This window comes from Chamaea fasciata, unplaced genomic scaffold (assembly GCF_029207755.1).
Source record: "Chamaea fasciata isolate MVZ Bird 193981 ecotype frontalis unplaced genomic scaffold, bChaFas1.0.hap1 SCAF_297, whole genome shotgun sequence".
NCBI lineage: Eukaryota > Metazoa > Chordata > Aves > Passeriformes > Sylviidae > Chamaea > Chamaea fasciata.
This window is the reverse complement of record NW_027094382.1, coordinates 40344-60582: the sequence shown is the minus strand read 5'-3', so window position 1 is coordinate 60582 and position 20239 is coordinate 40344. Positions and strand designations below refer to the sequence as shown.

Below are 20239 nucleotides of genomic sequence, written 5' to 3'. Positions count from 1 at the left end.
TATCCCTTATCGCAGATCCCTGGGGCAGATTTACTTTCTTCCCAACAGCACCATTCTGGCAGAGATCCTACTTCTCAGACACAAACCGAACGCAAACCTGCCACGGGGGGGATGGGGCGGGCCGGGGCTGGGCTGGTGTCAGAGCCGGGGCGGAGCCTGGGCTTGCAGCGGGGGAGCGGGGCTGGGGCCGGGGGTGAACGGGGCCGGGGGGGATCAGGGCCGGGGGATCTGGCAGAACCCCGGGCCCTCAGAGCAGGGCCGGGGCCGGGGCCGGGGTGGGGGGGCCAGGGAGGATCGAGGGAGAGGGCGGAGCCACGGGCCCTCAGAGCGGGGCCGGGGCAGAGTCTGGGGCAGAGCACAGGGCGGGGCCAAGGCGGGGCCGGGGCAGGGACGAGGGAGTAGGACCGGGGGCGATTGAGGCCGGGGCCGGTACGGGGGTAGAGCCCAGGCCGGTGCCAAGGGTTATCGGGGGATCGGGGCCGGGGGGCTGGTGCCGGTTCTGAGGGCGGGGCGGAGCCCCCGGGCCCTCAGCGCAGGCTGGGCAGGGCCGGGGCCGGGTGGGTTCCCAGGGCCCGCTGTCCAATCAGCGCTTCCGATGCCTCAGAGAGCCCACGAATCGCGAGCCGGGTGGGGGTCAAAAGGGCCCCGGAAGGGGCTGTGGGGATCTGTGGTTCGGTGTGGAATGCTGAGGTCTGTCTGTGTGGGTATGGAGTTTCTCCAGGCTGTTTTAGTGCGGTGAGAATTTGTTCATTTGTTTCTGTATAAGCTGTGCTGTGTGGGATTGTGTTTATTATGTAGTGGGTGATGGTAGGTAGGGCTGAGGGGCTGTTGTTCTGTGTGTTTGTCAGAGTTTCTCTCTGAATTCCAAGATATTCTGTTATGTGTGGTTAGGAGGCAGACGTTGTTTTAATTTAGCTTGTTTTTGGCCTTTTTTGGTGCTAAATCAGGGATTTTTTTGTGCATTCTGTCTCAGTGTTTTCTCTTGCTTGAGCTTTCCTATGGTTGAGGTAGAGGGAATGTGGGGAGTTTTGTGCTGTGCTATAGAATTTTCTTGGTAAGTTCTCCTATAAATCAAAGCTATGCTAAGCCTTGATGTGTTTGCAGGTGTTGGGGGGGGGGGGGGGGGAGGACGTGTACTCTTGGGGTGTGTTGTTTAGGGAAGGTACCAAAGTTTTCCTGTCTTTTTTTTCCCCCTTTAATCTCCCGTGACATGTGGGCCTGGCTGGTGTCTGGTAGTGAAGGTTTTAATTAGCCTTTCACTAGGAAGAACATGGTAGGAAGAAACAACCTTGTGAGGTTTGCTTTCTTGGCTGGTTTATGGAGTGACTTCAATTATAGAATTTCTGTGGAAAGTGCTATCATGTTTCAAAGGGCTACTTATTGGAAGCAGAGACAGCTTTTGAGTAGTGTGAGTTATTTCTGCTAGTTTAAGTTTTTTGTTCCATAATATTTAGGTTGCCTCAGCCCTGGGCAGGGCAGTGGTGCCTGAGGGGCAGGGAAGCAGGGGCAGAAGAGTTGGAAAAGGTGTGTGAGACCTCCCTTAAGTGTCCCCAGTCTGGGAAGGGGCTGAATGATAAATGGCACTCAGGGCAGCTGGGGTTTGTTTGGGTTGCTTTGTTTGCTTTTGGTTTGGGGGTATGTTTTGGGGACTTTTATCGTGGGGGTAGAGAGTGTTTAACTTGTTTTGTCTGGAGGAGCTTTTTTCCTTGTCTTAGCTTTGTCATGAAGCATGAAGGTTTTGTACTGGAAACTTTGTGTACTAGGTCCAGTGTTCGGGGCTTTTGTCTGGCTTGGGAATACTTCCTGTTGTAAATGGCTATTTGAGTTCTCAGGAGATATGCTTAAAGGCATGCAAGAGTTTCCTTGTCTATGGAATTTTCTTATGGTTATTCTTTCTGTTTGGTTTTATTTACAGAGCAAGATTCATTTTTGTGTTTATGCTCTGTAGCTCAGCATGTACAGAAGGTGTATTGACCCTTCAAACCAAGCACTGCAAGTGCACGGTGGTTAATTGGTTTAATTGTTGTCTGAGGAATAATGGATGAAGTCTATTCCAGTTTCTTTTGCCACCCTGTGGGAATGTGGTGTTCCTGTGTGCATGGGGTTTTAGGCGCGCTTGGGGAGAGGTAGAATCAGCACTTGGATTACTCCGGTTACTTGATGGGAAATGTGTGTTTGGAGCAGCCCCGTGAATAAACTGGTCTGGATACATGATGGGAAATGTTTTGTCCTTCAGTATACCCAGGAGCTCAGTGGATCCTCCCACACCGAGCAGTGCCAGTGCCCGGCAGTGAACTGGAGCAGTTGTTGCCTGAATGGGTTGAACCTGTTGGTGCTCTTGGTACACCGTGAGGATTTGATGTTCCTGTGCACCTGGGGGGGACCTTGGCCGTGCTTGGGGAGATGTAAAATAAGCGCTGGGGCTGCTCTGGACCCGTGATGGGAAATGTGTGTTTGGGGCAGCCCCCCGTGGATAAAGTGCTGTTGTGTTGCAGATCTGCAGCAGTGCTGGGTTTGGCAGCGGGACTGAAGGGTTTGTGAGAGCAGAGCGGGGAATGGACCCATCAGCTCCAGCAGGGGGAGGAGTGTCTGCTTCTGCTTTTAACCTGTGCGAAGCTGAAAGCCTGTGGCTGTAAAATTAGCAGCAATACTGGTGCCTTCTTTTATCGCTCAAGGTCACTGGCCAGCATGGAACAAGAAGCAACCCAGGACTTGTTGGTGCCCTGGCAGAGAGAGAAGCAGCAAATGGTGCTGAGAGAATTTCTGGGAGTGCATGTGGGGTCCTGGTTTTCTTGATAGCTTGAGAAAGGATCTGAATGGAAAAATATCTATCTTCTTATGGGAGAATCTGATGTGGAACATTGGACCAGGATGACTTGCTGTGACTTCTTGAAAGCTGGAAAGAAGGCAATGTTAATCTTTTTGGCTAGAGGCAAAGTGTCTGCAAAGCCTTGGAAGAAGCCTATGCCAGGTAAGTGAGGACACGAACAGGAAAACACCTGGAGGCTGTGCTGTGATTTCACGGAGGGTTATGGATTCCTGTCTCAAATGTCCATGTGTCAGTAGGGCTGGATCCAAGTGCCCCGGTGGAGAGGCAGGGTTGTCCTGCGTTCCAGCTTTTTAGTGGCTGGAGTTTTGCCCAAGGAAGAGCAGCATCCTGATTTTGCTGCCATGTTGAGCCAGCACAGAGCTGTTGGGTGCCTCCGTCCAGGAGCAGCAGGAGCCTGGATTTCTGTCCCTGGGATTGCCTTGCTGTCCAAGATGGGGGCTGAAGGTGAGGGGCAAGGCAGGCCTGGGAGCTCTGGGAGTCAGGAGTGCCAGGCCTTTCATCTCCTGGTGCTGCTCAGGTGTTCACCAGAGGGTTTTTTGACGGCCTTTGGCTTTCTGGATGGAAGCAAAAGGGTCCTTTCCCCTCCCTGCCTTCTGTCATTCCCAGGTCAGCCCCTGCTCTTTGCTGGCAGGCTAAATAGCCTCAGGAGTGGGCCGAGGAAGTGCTGCCTGATCTGTGAGGTTCCACAGGAGATGGGAGCAGGCTTTGCGCAGAGGTTCAAGCAGCTTGGGGCTTCCTGAAGGCCTGAGGCCTGAAGCAGAGTCTTGAGGCAAAGCTGACCTCTGGGTGAGCCTTCAACTCAGATGTTGTGTTTGTATCCTGTCGGTAGTGCGGTAGCCAGGATCGTTAGTGTTCTGGGCTAGGTCCGTGCTCATTAGTGAAACATGGCTTGACCTTTCTGTGTTCAGAGGCCGGACAGGGCCCTGAGATGAGTCCTGTGGCCTTGTTGGGAGGAGCGGGGCCAAAGGCAGCTCCTGCATTGCTCCTGAAGCCCTGGCCAGGCTTTGGGGCGACGCCGGAGGAGGCTGAGCCCAGCTGTTCCCACCGTGGGAGTTGTGTGCGCCTGTTTATTGCAGCATTTGCCCGACCTGGGCCCTGTCCCGGCACAGCCGGAGCCTCTTGGCCTGCGGGCGGACGCACCCGCGGGAATTGCCAGTTCTGGGGGTCTCTCCAGGGCTGGGTTGTGACAGGGGATTCCCAGCTGCTGGGGGTAAGGCTCAGGGTCCCTGGTGCTGGATCTCAGTCCCTGTAGGTCACCTTGGGTAGCAGTGCTGGGGAGCATTGCTGAGCTTCTCCTTGGGAGGTTCTTGGCTGCTCTGAGCTGTCGCCAAAGACCCTGAGCTCCTGAGGTTGGTGTCTGTGTCTTTGGTGCTGACCCTGCCCCCTGGCCAAGCTACTTTGGAGGGTTTGAAGGGTCTAGGGCTGAGTGCCCTTTGGGCAGTTTGCTGCCAGCCTGGTGTGCTCCTGGAAGTGCCGCTGACCTGCCAGGACTGAGGAGCTGCTGGCTGGGTGCTGGTTCTGTTCTGCAGTGGGAGCAGGTAGCCCCTTGGAGGGCTTATAGAGAAACCTGGAGATGGGCTGGGGGAGCCTGAACTGGGTTCTTCTCCCTTGCTGACCCTTGATAATAGGGCATTAGGGAGTTGCACGATTCTAACTCATGCTTGCTTGGGCAAATGAACAGAGCTCGGGAAGGTCCTTGAATGTGTGGGGTTTTTGTTGTAGTCCTGGTTTAGAAGCACCTTCTGTTGTAAAGGAAACAAATGGTGCTTGCTGCCACTGGGAGACCTTAGTTCCTTTCCTTCAAAATGTTTGTAGTGCTCTGTAGCTGATGTGCTGCTATAAACGTGTGTAAGGTTCTTGTCTTTGTAATGTATTTCATCATATTCCACGTTGGATTGAATCTCCACATTCTAAGAGAGACTCCAATCTTCCCTGGCAAATACCTGTCTATCAAAACCAAGACAGTCTCCTAGCCCGGAAGCAAGAAACTGCTTTAGGTGGATCTCAGTGCTCTCGGAGGTTCTTTCTGTAGCTTTGCTTGGACCAGGAGCCCCGCGCGGTTTTTGGGCTCTCCACAAGCAGGGAAGCTACCGCAGCATGGCAACTGCATCTCCTCGTCCAGGAAGCAAGAATTCGCTTTTTCGGCAGATCCTGTGCTCTCTGAGGCTGTTTCTTGTAGCTTTGCTTGGAACAGCAGCCCCGTGTGCTTTCTGGGCTCTGCGCAACCAGAGAAGCTACTGCAGCATTGCAAGAGGGTCTCCTAGCCTGGGAAGCGAGAAATTGCTTTAGGGGAAAAAAATCGAATATCTCAGGTAGAATTGGTTAATCAGTGTTTATTATCTTGGTGCCAAAAAATTCATAATCAAAAGAGCAATTCTTATTTTATGAGCAATATGTTTCTAATACTAATAAGACTTGGCACATTAGATTTTTTTTGAAAGATATAACGATATTTTGTATTGAAAAATTGCAGACTGTTTATAGGCCTGTTATTTAGCTCCTCAAAGTCATGCTAGTGAATATGGTTTTTTTAAGAACTATTAATCTCTCCCAAACTATTTCAGAATTTATTTCAGGGAAGTAGTTGATGATTTTTTTTTTTTGCTTCATCTTTGTTACAAGTATTTTGAGTTTAGGTTTTTGATAAAATCACGGTATGGATTATACAGATACAAGAGTGAGCAAGAAATTGAAAATACAAAGTAGTGTGGTTTGTTTTTTAATTTCTTGTCCTGTTCTACTTCCTCATGTATTTCACAGCACAAAGAGGAATAGAGCAGAGTGAGAACTTTGCCAGAAGGTATGCTTTTTTTCCAGGGAGATTGGAATGGTTCATCTTCTATTTAGTGACAGATAAAAAATTACTTTAGCTACTTTGCAGATTGTTCTTCTTCTCAAAGTAAATGCTATACCATTTCAGACTATAATTAAAAAGGATGTAAAATAATTTCATAAAACCCCATTTTTAATTGTAAAACTTTTTAAATTTTGGCTGTCTGGAAGTATTTTTTTAGAACATGCAACAATTTTAGTCTTATTTTAAAGAGATATGTAAGACACCTTGTATTTATATACTGATATACATATAAGAATATTACATAGTTGAATTCTAGATATTTTTACTCCTGATAATTGCATATACTACTCCAGCTGGAAACATGCAGTAGGTATTGTATCATTGGGTTTTATTGGTCCAACTGTATTTCAGAGCTTTTTCACTTTAGAGTAGGAAACAGGACTAGAAAAAGATTACTTGTCATTGAAGGAGAACATCATCTATTCTAAATCCTGAATGTACAGAAGCTGCAACTCTAAATGGCACGTGTTTTTAGTGCAACAATAAAACAAAGAATTGTATGTGAAGCATGAGTCTGATGTTCTTGTGAATCCCTTGAGATGAGAATACCTATGCACAGACAGATAAATTTAGATGGAATACACACCGAATTCCATGAATTCTGTTAATTGTGATAGAATTTATTCTATTTGAAACCACTTACTGGAATCAAACTGCAAATCTGATTTATTACACTAAGATTCAAGACGTGAGAATTCCTTGCATAATTGAGTGAAAAATGTGACGGGTGGGGTGGAAAACTAAATCCAGCTCTTGCAACTTCTGTTGGACTAAATCTGCAGAGGAATAGTTGTAAACTTCCATTCATTATTCCTTTCTTGCTTGTCCACTTCATTGCAGAAACTCTCAGCTTGTAACAAAGGATTTATGTAACCATTGAAGCTGAAATGTGCTGATATTTGTTTGGTTCCAATTAGATAAATGGTGTCCTTAAAATTAAGTGCCTGGGTAAGGTGTGGCTGTTGAAGTTGTATCACTGTGCAAAGAGCTAAATAACCGTGCTTCTCCATGAGGGAAAATGGTAAAGCAGCATACTTTCTGCCCTCTGTACAGAAAATAAAGAACGAAAATCTATCTGGTTGTTCTTCGGCTTGAGATCTCAATTTTGGCGTGGTGTTCTTCCAAGCTGTGCTGGGTCAAAGCTCACATTCAGGTCTGAAGTGCTGAGTAATAGATCTGCCCATGTGAAAAACTTTGGTATGTGTCCCATCTATCCTAACTTGGTTTTTATCTAAGTTATTAATTTTACCTTAATAGGTTTTTTCCCCCTAGAGTTTCTTCTTTTCAGTAGAAAACATTGACTAGTGTGTGCAAATACAGGTCAAATCTGTAGAAGTGTATCTAATTCTTCTTTTTTGTAGTCAATACAATGGCCGACTTAGCATGTTAACAGTGTGTCATCTGGCCTGAAGATGGTTATTGAGCAAAAGATAAACATTTAAAGTTGTTTGTGCTAAATTTTACTTGCTGTATTCCTAGCAGACAACTGAACCCTGATATAGGAGAGTAAGTTCCATCCTAATGACTTTGAGTAAATTTGTGATGATTAATTGATGCATTTCTTTGTCAGTGTTTTCCAGTCCCAAGTGAGGATATGCTTGAAGTAGTGTTAAATTGTATTGCTATAGCGGCTGAGGAAAGCAATTTGCAAAGAACAATAAATGCCAAAGATAGAAAAGAAGTGCTCTGGCTATCAGCAAAACAAACCAATAACCTAACAAAGTGTTCATTTAACACCTTTCCAGACGGCAAGAATTTTCCACAAAAGCACATTGTTTGCCATCACTATCGCAAACATAGGCATTTTCTCCTCTAGTGAAGGCAGGCATCAAATTATTCCTATACTGATATGAAGATCTAAACCTTGTTCCTACATACTCCTAGCAAGAATATTTCTCCGTGCATGTAGGTAGATTGAAATCAAAACGTGATAGAAAAGGAATTGTATATCATGATTTGTCACAAAATTGAAAATGAATTGTTGAAAGGAACTTGATCCTCTAGTGCATTGTGCAATCACTCTGCAAAGTAGTTGATTTAATATGCTAATTTTCTACTTTTCCATCTTCGTATTGGATCCTCTGCATGAAAGTGAACCCCAAATTTTTGTACAACAGGGATTCTGTTTCAATGCTTCTAAAATGAAATAAAAAAGTTTTTGAAGCGACTGCAACATTTGATGAAGCATGATGTAACTCAATTATAGTAGCAAGTGAATTTGAACAACTTTTTATGTGGAACGGCACAGGTATATCTAAATATTTAGGTACTGGATTTCAGCGGTATTTGAGGAGGTTTTAAATTTTATTTCAATCTATTTCTTAAAAAAGATAAAAATCTAAAAGCTAGAAGAAAATACCCAAGGAAAGTCATTATTCAGTGACAATTCTATAATTTTGTCTTTGTAGCTACCGAATTCTTTCCTTTTTAATGTGTCTTTTAAAGAACAAAATATTCCTTGAAGTTTGAAATTCAGTACGAACTGTACTGAATTTTTCGGTCAAGTCTTTGCTTTGACAGTTGTCCCACACAAGTTGTGATCATCATTCCATGATGTGATGCTGTGTTGTGCATTTGATGTTGTCTGTTGGGTAATAATTGACTTTTTTTTCCCCCCTATCATAGTAGTAACCTTTTTTGGTATTCAATGGCAAAAATGGCCCCTGGAAGCTTTCTGGTGCACATGCAAGAGCAAAGTCTCAGGGAAAGCATTGCTCAGAGCATTGCATTCTGTGATTTGCAGTCTCAGAACGTGCACTGACTTGAACATACCTCTGCATCACATGGGGAAGTGCCATAACTCTGGAGGGAAGAAATGGAAGCTTAATGTCAAATGAAAAAAATGTGTTAAAGCTTTTAAGAGCAAAGTTAAAGACAAAGATGAAGGAAGGAATGTGTTCAGAATAAATGAATTCATTTTTAATTATAGCACTTTGCTTTATATCAGCTGAGATTATAAGGTGAAGTAATGATAGAAAGAAAGAGTGCCTTCATAGCCTTCAATGGATGCCTGTAATGCAAAGAATTCTGCTCTTACATCCATTCCACTTTTAGACATTTTGCCCCTTATGCTGATTTCTTTCATTCTGATCAGCCAAATACAGACATCTGTCCCTCAGTACCTCTAGCCAGGGAGCTGATCTTAACTGCACTCTCTGTTTCCATTGAGTTCAGCATGTTCTGATTTTTCTCCCGTTTTCCTGCTGTCATTCTCCCTCTTTCTGTTTTGATAATAAAGCCAGTTTAAGGCAGCCTCTGTCAGCGGTATCCAATTGTGATACCCAGGAAAATTCAGTTATTTTCTAGTCTAGGCAGTGAAAATGCAGTTCTGCTCTCTGCATCCTTGTTAAATTAACCTTTGCTGTGAGGATTCTGACTAATCAATAACAGTGAAGTTACGGGCAGTGCAAAAGAATCAGAAAACTATTTTCTGAATTTTGGTAGGAGAGAAATTTCCACCCCCCCTTGGAATCTAACCATTCAAAACATCCCCCAGATTTTAGGACAGAAGGAATTTTCTTCTAATGAGGGGGAAAAAATTGAAGATTTGGGGAGGAAAAGCCATGAATATAATGAGAAGGAAAAAAAAAGTGGAGAGATTTTAGGTCCCAACAAACCATGAACATGTTGCAGTCACTGTGGCAGTGCAGGAGTTCTGCTAATTTCTAATAGTGAAGAAGTTAGCCAACAGAGATTGCATCTGGTTAGAGATTTCAAGACTAAACAAGTGCCAGGTGTCATGGGCCCTTACTGTCAAATCCATTTTAGCCTTCAAACTCAAGAGCTTAGTCATGGTGTGTATTTTCTTTGATCCAGATACTGTCAAAAAATGAGAAAATACAATTTTGTTGCTAGTGTTTAGTGTTTTTCAGCAAATGTTTTCTATGTAAATGTGCACGTTTATTACCTGAATGTATTTTAATTTGATTCATTATTTATAAATTAGCTCACGTATCATTGGCCTGCAGAAATTGTTGTAGATCTGTATCAAGACGTTAGTAGAGGTGAGCTAGTGGCAAAGTGTTCTGGGTGACACATCCATACCTTTGAATGGAGGAAAAACCAAAGGAGGCATTTTATTCTCCCATCCAGTATTTTGTGCTTTCAGTTGTAACTTGTGCAAGACAAGGCTCTGCAGTCCAGCAGCTGCACTAATCAGATTCAGCTGAAAATTAATTAGTGTCCTAGGAATACTGTCTCTTTTATTCTAGAAATTGGAAAAGAGAGTGAAGTTCTTGAGAGAAGGTGTTTCTGGAAATGACAGTGGAAGTCTGTATAAATACATCTAATATTCTAGGTTTTGTACTTGCACCTCTTTCTATATGTTTCTAACAGTTAATCAGGACAGACATAATCTGGAAGATAAATAGGAAAGTGAATTCCTGTCTTTTTGCACCTATCCTGGTGTAAGACAGTTGTGTGACAATGGGGTTATTTCTTACAGGAGGCCTAGGCCTACAGCCTACCTATTGTGTCTAGCAATGTTAGCAATGCTCTGTTATGTTTATATTATGTCTAGGAATTAGTTAACTTTCTAAAAGGCAATGCTACTGAACTTTGAACTGGACTTGAGGGCTTTTCTGTCAACCAATAGAGTCTCTTCTTTGCTTAAGGCACTTAAGGCATATTTTGACTTTGTCTACAGCTAAAGCCAATCAAGAGCCTGAGTTTAAGAGCAGGGAAGGGCTGTGCACTTTCCTTAGGATTTAGCTGCTTTCTCTTGTCTCTTTCTCAATTTGTCCTAAGCTGGGGCAGCCGAAACTTTTGGCAAGGGGAAGATGCAGTAAAAGGCTTTAGGCTGTGCCTTTATGTTGTATCTGTGTACAGGAAGATGGAAAAGGTAATGGTTAGAGTGAATTAGCTGCTGTTTTGAGCTACTGTAGCTGGGCTTTCAGAAGCCTGCTTCTGGTTAAATGTTTGCAAGGCTAGTCCTGGAGATTCTTTCTGGATGAAGGCTGCTGTGGACTCTTCATTTGGGAGTAAGTCAAATCTTTGAAACCAAAACTAAAAACTCCTATAAAACAGGTATTTCTATTGACAGGCAAGTTTTTAATCCTTGTTTCTTTTTGTTGTTATTGCTGTTTGTTTGGTTTTCTTTAGTCGGTTCTTCAAATCTTGGAATTCTCAGGTGCATAAACTCAGGATTATTGTTTTAAGATCTGTCCCCATTTAGAAGCAGTGCCTTTTTTAGGTGTGGTCAACTTGTGCATCTTGCTTGGTCTAGTTTTCAACGGGTAATAATTTACTCTTTCTCCATTTTTCTTTCCTACTTACCCAGGCACTGCATGATGCTTCAAATGAGTTTGGTATTTCTACTGGTGGCTTCTTTAGAATTGACTGTGAGTTTTTTGTCTGAGGTTTTTAGAATGACCCTAGGAGCTCTAACAGCAGCTTCCTTCCTTGCAAAGAAGACTCATTTCACAGCAGTAATCTCTGAATATCTTGTTGGGGAGACCTTACTTTCCTTGGTACTAGGTAAGGGGTAGGAAAAACTCTTCTCCTCTGCAGCAATCCACAGTTTTTGATGACTTCCAACTGACTCAATTAGCTCAGAACTGGAATTTCTTCCAAAAGTGAATTGAACAACAGGGCTGTTAATTTATGGTACTGCCGCTCTGCCTAATAGTGACTTGCCTAAAAAAGTCTCCCATAGTAGTTTAATCCTGTTTAGTGAAAAACAGACAGTTTTTTGCCGTGTTCTTATTACCTTCTTTGGGTGGTTTGGAGTCTTAGAAGCTTATCGAGCATCTCCCTTAAATTTTCCCTCTTAAATCTAATAAAAAAACCCAAAACCCAAACAATTGCTCTCCAGCTGTTGACTTGACACTGCAGGAATGTTTTGGGATTGGATCACAGTGGAGACTTCAGGACATACATTATGAAATCAAACACTGCATTTTTCTGTGTAGGTTCTTTTCTCCTTTATATCGCAACCAGAGAAGCTCCTGCAGCAGCGCAAGTGCATCTCCTAGCCCGGGAAGCGAGAAATCTCTTTTTCGTCAGATCTAGTGCTCTTGCCGGCTCTTTCTTGTGGCTTGGCGCGGCAGCCGCGTGTGCTGTCTGTGCTCTGCAGAAGCAGAGAAGCTACCACAGCAGCACAAGTGTGTCTCCTAGCCCGGGAAATGAGAAATCACTTTGGAAGAAAGCAATCCTCTGCTTCCGTGTTTCTGGGTGCTGACTGGTGGGGCGAGCCGTGTGATGTCGCATGAGGGCGTGCGGTGTTCGCTGGCGGGAAGGGCGTCATGGAGAGGGGCGCTCCTCTACTCCTCTAGTGCGGTGCTTCCCTCATGAAGGAGAAAGGGCCGTGGGTGTCCTCACAGGCGACTCGAACTGAACGTGCCCGTCAGGTTCTGGGCGTGCAGGTTGCGTTTGTTGCAGAACCCCCCACAGTCTGAGCTTTTGAACTCTAGGAAAAATGGGCGGGTTTAATAGGCTTATGAGTATTAACTTCTTTGTCCAGGGGTTGCCTAAAGCTGGTTCCTGTGCTGCTGAAGTCTCAGTTAAATGGTCAAATCACTGTGCAAAGATTTTGAAAACAATATGAAGAGTATCAGGAAGAGTGAGGTAATGGTCCAAAAATGGAGAAAGTATGTCTGAGAGCATATCTGTGACAGTGACCAGGTTGAAGTTTGGGTTTGTTCTTATTTTTAGTTTTGGCTTAAAAAATTAAGGGGAACTGAATGCATTGTGTACTTGCTTTTACTATGTATTGATAGAAGATGGAAATGCAGGTTAAAAATGGAACTGTACTTTAGGAAGGCTGAAAACTTTGACCTAAATTGGACTCTAAATTTGAGATAAATTTGTAATGAAGTTGAATAACGTAATATTTATAGTAGAGATGCAGTAAATGGTTTCCAGGTAAATGTGGATATTATTTAGGGAAATGGTAAAATATTTATATGCAAGTTGTTTGGATTGAAATTGGAAATAAATGGTTTATGAAGTAGATCAGATCTTTGGAGGAAATGTAGATGATTCTCTTAGCTAAATCAGAGAGGGTTGGCAGCAGAATGAAATGGATGGGATTTTGGTTGAATTTTTATCACTGGTAGCAATGGTAGCCTGTGTCGTGGTACTGCTAATAGGGGTAATCATATTCCTGGGTTCTGCATCTGTTTCCCAGGAGACAGCAGTGGTGGGAATGTTTGGGTGCCAGGCTGTTGCTGTGGTCATAATGGGCTGCTGTCCATGGAGTGTTGGGGGCGCCAGGCGGTTGCTGTGGCCCCAGTGGGCTCCTGGTGTGTTTGGGGTCAGTGTGCAGTGCTGGGCACGGCCCTGGGCAGAGCAGCCTCGTGCCTGAGGGCAGGGGGAGGCCTCAGGAGGCTCTGGAGGATCAGCTGCGCCAGGGAAGCCCTTCTGCCACCAGGAAAGCCCTTCTGTCACCAGGCCTGTGATGGTGGGTGAGTTACTCGTACCCTGTGACCCAACCAGAATGCAAAACTTTTAACTTGCAGTCAGGCCTTAAAACAAGGTTTTTTTTCTTTCTAGATGTTGCTGAAACATTGTACAAATGCAGTAAGCCATGTCTGTGTTAGAATATCCTCCTTTCCTCATTGTTTGACCCACGTTATTTTTAGTGCAATAGCATTGTATCTGTCAAAAAGAGTGTTCTAGAAATAAGTTGCTGTCATGGTGCAATGCAGTTTCTAAATGACATAGCAGGTATTTGAGACATGTTCTGGTACTAATGACAGCTTTTTTCCTGAAATGATTTCTTTAGGGTTCTTGTAGGTAGAAATAAGTGTTCTTTCAGCTTTAATGAAATGTTCTCGGAAGATGGTGTTGGGCCTAGACAGGCTTGACTTGTGTCATGAGGTCATTCAGGGCTCGGATGCACTGCAAGTGATTGCATTTGTCATTTTCCTCTTAATTTCTGAGCCACAGAACAGACTCATTTAAAGAGTTTTAAGCAACAATTGTTTAAGAGACTTACAGATTTATTTTGCATTATGGCTGTCATTGTGTGCAATGATCTGGTTCTGTTCCTTAACCCCCAGGGGAAATGTGAATCATTCTGGGCTGAATCCATAATTTGTAATTAACTTTCAGTTGTGAGAAAGATAACATTTACGCTAGAGATGCAGTAAATGGTTTTCCAGGTAGTTGTGGACCTTACAATGAAAGTGCAAGTTACTTATCTGCAAGATATTTGGATTCCAGATAGGAGCAAGTCTTAGTAACGTGCAGTAGAAAGGTCATGGTAATGGATATTTATTTTCTAGCCCAAAGCTCGCATCATCTCTTGTGAGCCTGGCAGCCAGACTGTGTTGTGTAGGTTATCAGGCTTCTGAAGTGATATCCCATTTGATAACTGCAGGGAGGAACTCTGATTTATTATCAGTGTAGTTTCTCAGTGTCTTCATTACAAGAATCTGTGTCTCTGGTTCTGTTTTTGCAGTTGTTCTGATCATAGCAAGAAACTAGTCATAAGTTGTGCCTCCTTTAGCTCTGAGCTGTCACAAATCTTAATTCTAGCCATGTGGAATTGTTGTGGCAATTGTCTCTAGTTACTATTGTTCAGCTAAAGTTACTGGCATTTGGCTTTTTTGCTGCCTTAACCTGCTTTTCTTCTAGCAATGCTTTGCAATTAAATAATGATTCTTTTCTCCCCTTCCCTGTACACTCTGCCCTCTGCATAAATACTGAGTTGGAAAAAATGTGTCATATTTTACTGTGACTTTGCATGGTACAGGTGACTCTCTTAAAAGACTTGCTTCTCTGTAGTGCAGCAGGTAATGTTTTGTACTGCATATGTAAGGTGAAAGGGTTCAAAATTTTCTTTTGGCCAACTTTGTGGATGATTTCTGCCAGTAAATCGTGCGGAGAAGGATTTTGTTGTGTATGCAAGTTCCAAGCTTTATTGTCCTGAAAAAAATGGTGATTCTACCTGTATTAGAGTTCAGGCTGGCTTAGTCCATGATTTCTTAAAATATTCACATCAGTCCTGTATTTTTACTGTATTAGAAATGAGTGTCTGTGTAGTGGGCTGAAAACATTTGTTTAACTTTACTTTAGAATCCCTCAGGTCTTTGGTGTGGTTCCTTGAAGTTTGATCATGTTTTTTGTAACAGCAATTTTGTAACCTGGTGTAATTACCAACAGAAAAGCTGGCAGAGTTAAGCTTGGTTTTAGTCTACTTGTTGGTAGAGGGGACTCGATTTCCTCCATCTTCCAGTATGCTTTGTATCTACCATAAAAAACAGGGCGCTGTAGGTCAGGGTGAACAGGACTCCTGAAATAGCAGCAAACAAACACCTTTTCTGTAGGCGGGAGGGAAGCTGCATGCTAGTGCAAGATGACCCTGCAGTTACTGGGTACTTTGTGCTGTCAATAAACGAATTCTAGTGACAGGAGATTGTGTAAATCCAGTTTTCATAGGCATATGGCTGCACTTGAAGTGTCTCTTGAAGTACTGTGTGGAGTCTTCATGTAGGGAAATTTCCTTTCTCCTAATGTATTTTTTATTTCTTTTAACACTAAAAGAAGGTTTTCACATGTGTTTTAAAGCATTTGTCAGAATGGATTTATTTGAGAGTGTGAATTAGAGAAGCCAGTTCCCCAGTAACCTCCTTCATAAGGAAGCTGCAATCTGTCTCTCTATTCACTTAGAGAGAATTCATAAGAAATTCATTTTTCAGCAATAAGCTTTTTAACTGACTTTTCTTTCTTCTCGGTATTATATTAGAACAATAAAACAAGATCACTTAACATTCGGTCCTATTCAGATAGTAGTAAAGTGCAATGGGCATATCAGTGGTGGCATCAAATTTATTCCAAAGGAGAGGCTGTTTTAGATAGTTTTATGTAATATGAGATTGAGGAAATAATAAAACACGGGTACTTCTATTAAAATTTTCTCTGAAGATGCTCCAAAAGTATGAAGAGCCATCCCTCTGTCCCTTAACATAGGAAAAGAAAGGAAAGTTGGTAGAGGAGCTTCCAGAGAGTAATGGAGAGATTGAGAGCAAGTTGGCAGTGAGTGAAATGGATAGGTTTTGGCTGACTCTTCACTTTTGCTGCCAGGGATTTTCTTTAATTTCAGGATGAACCGTGGACAATTCACACTGACAGCTCAAAAGACTGTTGCTGCAGGAGAATGACTGAGCATTCTTGGAAAAATTCTGATCTTAAAAACCAGAATTTGCAATAATATCTAAACTTAAAACATTTTATCTTCCTTTTTGATTCAGTTTGTATTAATTGTTGTCATAAATCCTAGTGTACTCACCAGAGACTATTTGAATGTGTTATCTGGAAAATCCCTCATACCTTCCTGAACAGGCCAACTGTAGAGCCAATGTCTCCTGCTTTTGGTGGCATTTAGGGAATCTAAAAGAAGTTCTGACCAAGGCCAGGGGGAAATGGTGATTTCTCGAAAATATAAACCAAAGGGGTTTTCATGCCAAGCCTTGTATGCTTCTCTTGGAGCAGAATGACAGTCAGCCTCCTCCTTTAAACCAACAGAAAGCAATATTCATGTTAAGCAGTGTATTTTTATTTTTCATGAGTTGCAGTTAATGACAGTAATGTGTTATTATCAGAGTGATAATAATACAAATTACCTTTAAAAGAAATCTTGTCATTAGTGTTATGCTGCAGAGTTGAGCAGGTTATGCTAAATATTTGTTTGCTTAGATGCAGGATAGAGTGATGCTGGACTCTTATAAAAATACTTGTAGATATTTATAACAAACACTTTCAGTTGCTCAGTTCCATCAAATGTCTAATTTTCTACTGCAGCTGGAAATTTCTTCTGTAATTCCAGCATGTTCAGTGCAGCTATTCACATGAAATTTCATGAATGGAGTACTGTTGTGAAGAGCATGTCATTAAAAAAGCTGTGGTCTGATACCTCTTGATGAAAGCAGTGCAGAGCTGGTGGGGGGCTTCTCTGTGGGGTTGTTTGGGAATTTTCTTTGGTTCCTGGCTGTCTTTCTGCTGCATGATTGTACAGTCAGGAATTCTGTTCAGAATGACAGGGAAACTCAGAGGTGTGTGTTGTTCATCACTCAGTAGCATCATCATCTCCTGTGGACTCTTGGCCAACATCAAACGTTGTCATCCTCTCTCTGAAACCACTGTGGTCATCATGAGCTGTAGAATTCAACTTCATGAACCTTAGGAATCTGAAATTTGGCATCCTCCTTTGTTTACTTAGATTTCATTCTGGTCATGGAATATCCTGCAAAGCCCATATAATTTAGGGAGAGTTGTTTCAAAAGATATTTTTTTTCTTCTCTGTCATGTATTTTATCTAAGGAAAGAATGCCTCTCTCAGCTGGGTCATTTAGAAGTCACATTAAATATTCTTATGTAAGAGGGAGAAATTAAGTATTTTCAGTCTGTTCTGTCAGCATGTTATTCCATTCCATTACTGAAAGGAAAATGCTTCATAGTTCACTAACCTGTCTGGATGCCGCTGTGGGAAATTAACCTTGTAAATCAGCGAGCATTCTCTGGAGCCACCTGATTCCTGGATTCTCTCAGTTTCTTGTTACAAATTGCACGGCATGAGATCACCTGTAGGAAAAATTATGTAGGGAAGGTGGTCCTGCAACAGCAGCAGTGTTTGTTTGTTGTGCACCTTGGGCAGGAGCTGTATGTGTGCCCAGCTCTGCCCTCCACACCCTGCTCGAGCGGGTCACACACCCACTGTGTGAATCCAACAAATAAATGCCACTGTATCTTCCTCATATAGGACAGTGAAGCCTGTGGAGATCATGCTGGTTTCTTAGAGGGGTTATAATCAGCTTTTGATGAAAAGAGAAAAAACAGTGCCTATTTTGAGCCATTGCTTTTAGTTTTGTTTGTGTTGTCTTGCGTGCTGGGCATTAAACTGTCTGCTTCAGAGAGTCGTTTTTTCATTTGTTGTTGCTGTGCTTGTTCTGCTTATGTGAATTCTTGATGGATGTTATTTAAATTCGGGTTTGAAAAATGAAAAATACTGAGGAATCTTTTGAAAGATTTATATTAACTTACAGCGATGTGCAAGTGAAAGATTGCATTTCTCAGCAGAAATACTTTGTGCCTAGGCATGAATGTTTGCATGCCTGCTTTGCAAGGTTTGGTATGCATGAAATAATTTGAAATGGATGTAGTTATTTTATTCCCATATGACTCTTAGGAAAAATTTTTGCTCTTTTCTGTTATCCATTTGCAATATAAAGCTTGGTTTCTTAGGTTTTCTTAGTAAGGATAAATGAAGAATTAGCAAGGGCTCATTATCTTAGGAAATATGTGATTGTTCTTGCTGTGTTTGAGTCTTGCTAATAAACATGAGATGGAGGTACTCGTAAGCCACAGAGTGAAAATTCCAGAATAATTGTGGACTTGCAGGTCCCCCTTGCTCAGTCAGTTAGGTGAGGTGTGTATGCTCCTGGCTGTAAGCATAGTACTGTTGCTTAAATTAGTAAGCTCATTCAAATGTTAAATGCCTTGATCAGTTTGAACTGAAGCATTTGTTAGGAGGAACATCAGCTCAGAGGAAAAACGCCCATAATTTTTCCTGTTTGGGGGGTGGGAAGTTGCTTAATCCATTTCATAATACAGTGTGCACTGCAAAATAAGGCAACAGCTGTACTGTGCTTACCTCTGCATAATCTAAAATTTATAAGGAAATAGTTTTATTTCTATATTAACTTGCAGGCATACTGAGTAACGTAACAAAATCTGTTGCATTTATCAGTCTAACCAGAAAGTATTAAGACTGTCATACTGATGTATAGTGCCTAATCAAAGGAAGAACACCCAGTTTCAGATTAAGATCATTAACACTTCGATGTTTTGTGCGACAATAAATCTTCAATGCATCCGAAGTTCTTTGATATTCCAGTGCAACAATAATCCCCTAGTGGTTTTACTAGGATAATTTTATTATTCCTTTCTTCTCAAAGATGATTTGAAAAGCAAATTATAATTATTATATAATTCGGCATTACAATTAAAACAAAACTTCTGAAATATAACAACATTTTGATGTTGTAAATTGTTTCACATTAAGATCAAAATAAGAAGAAAGTCAAAACAGTATCTAAGGGCTTGGGCCTTCTTATTTTAATGAATAATTTCCAAGCCCTAGGTTGCAGATACACTTCATATTTTTTCATATAAGCATGCATGAACTTTTCTGTTGTTACATCTTTGTACTCAAAACCTTTAACTTGGCACAAAGTGTACTAGCTTTTGATGTTTCTCTTTAAGGACACACTGCATCCTTGGTGTTTAGGATTTGCCGTTCTAATTTCAACCCTAACATCAGAAATTCTGTGCAATGTAGGGTAACTTGGGCCCAGCAAAAATAGGACTATTGTGCAAAGATGTAAAAATGCCACTCTGCCCCTCCTTTAAAAACAAACGTTATCAAGAGGTTTCTCTGCTTGGCCATACTCCTTACCATATTCTGACTGAGTCAGAAATCCTGTGAGGACTAGTCAGGGAAGTCACTGAGATGAGATGCTCCTGACAGCTTATGGTTTGCTGGATTGCAAAACACATCCCGAGGTGAAATATTCACTTCACAGCAACCATCTCTCATTACTTGCATTGGTGAAACGCTCAGTTCAAGTTTGCAGAGACTGTTTTCCTAGTTAAAATCATTTTGCTGTGAGTCAAGACCAAAAAAATTACTATAGTTCCTGATTTAGAGCAACTTAAGATATTCTTAAATAGTTTTTCAAGTTCTTTCTCCTTTTATTTCCCAAGGAAATTTGATTTCTAGAAGAATGTGATACGGTTTCCCTACAAAGCAAATTTCTAAGCCATGAATTTGAATTTAGAAAAAATCTGAAGCTATGAATTTTGTACTAGAAACAATGTTGTATATATATCCTGTACACATCTATAATCTTTGCACCATTTTCATAAGAGTATATGTAGCTTATTCAAGTAAAATACTGAGGAGTGAAAGAAAAATGCTTAAAGAGTTGGTGTATTTTGAGCTGAGTGGATGTGCAGTAGCATCTTTACAGAGGAAAGATCTTCCCAAGTTGCCTTACCTTCAACCTATCCTTGTTTCTTTGCAAGTTTTGTTTTAGGTCAGACAGATGTTTTATGAAATTACTCTTTGGCTGGTGAAGTCAGCACGACTCTGAAGCAGCTGAGGGGGGAAGTGCTAATTTTGGCTTCTTGTGCAGAGCTGAAGGTTGTGCAGGGGGTGTTCTCAACGTGGTGCTGTTGTAGTCAGCTTCTGTGAATCTACAAGTCCCTTGGCACCACACATTCGAGTGTTTTTACTCATATATCAATGTACAGATGGTCAAGTCGTGGGGAGGTGTTACAGAGGGAATTAAAAGAAGGCTTTTTATTAGCCCACATGTAATTTTTTTTTCTTCACATTAAAGCTATTAATGTGCTGTATCATAATACCAGTGAAACCTTTATAGACTGTTTGGTACTTGCTCTTTTCTTCCCTGAAATCTCTTAAAGAATTTTTACTATAAAAGAATCAAAATTAGCAGTAAGTGTGTCCTTTGCTATGTCTCAGGCTACTCCAAGGTGCACAGATGTTGATGAAGCAGCTGGTAAAACAGGATGCAATCTTCAGAGGTCAC

General features: G+C 42.1%; 1 long non-coding RNA gene across 2 annotated transcripts in view; it reads left to right on the top strand.

Annotated features, from left to right (window-relative positions):
* The first annotated feature begins 448 nt into the window (after positions 1 to 448).
* Positions 449 to 20239, top strand: part of LOC136305160 (uncharacterized) — a 31833-nt gene continuing 12042 nt past the window's right edge. The window contains exon 1 of one of the 2 annotated variants that reach the window (XR_010725086.1): positions 449 to 735. This is a non-coding gene — a long non-coding RNA (uncharacterized lncRNA). The remainder of the gene's footprint in view (positions 736 to 20239) is intronic. The other variant, XR_010725085.1, reaches the window with a different exon arrangement.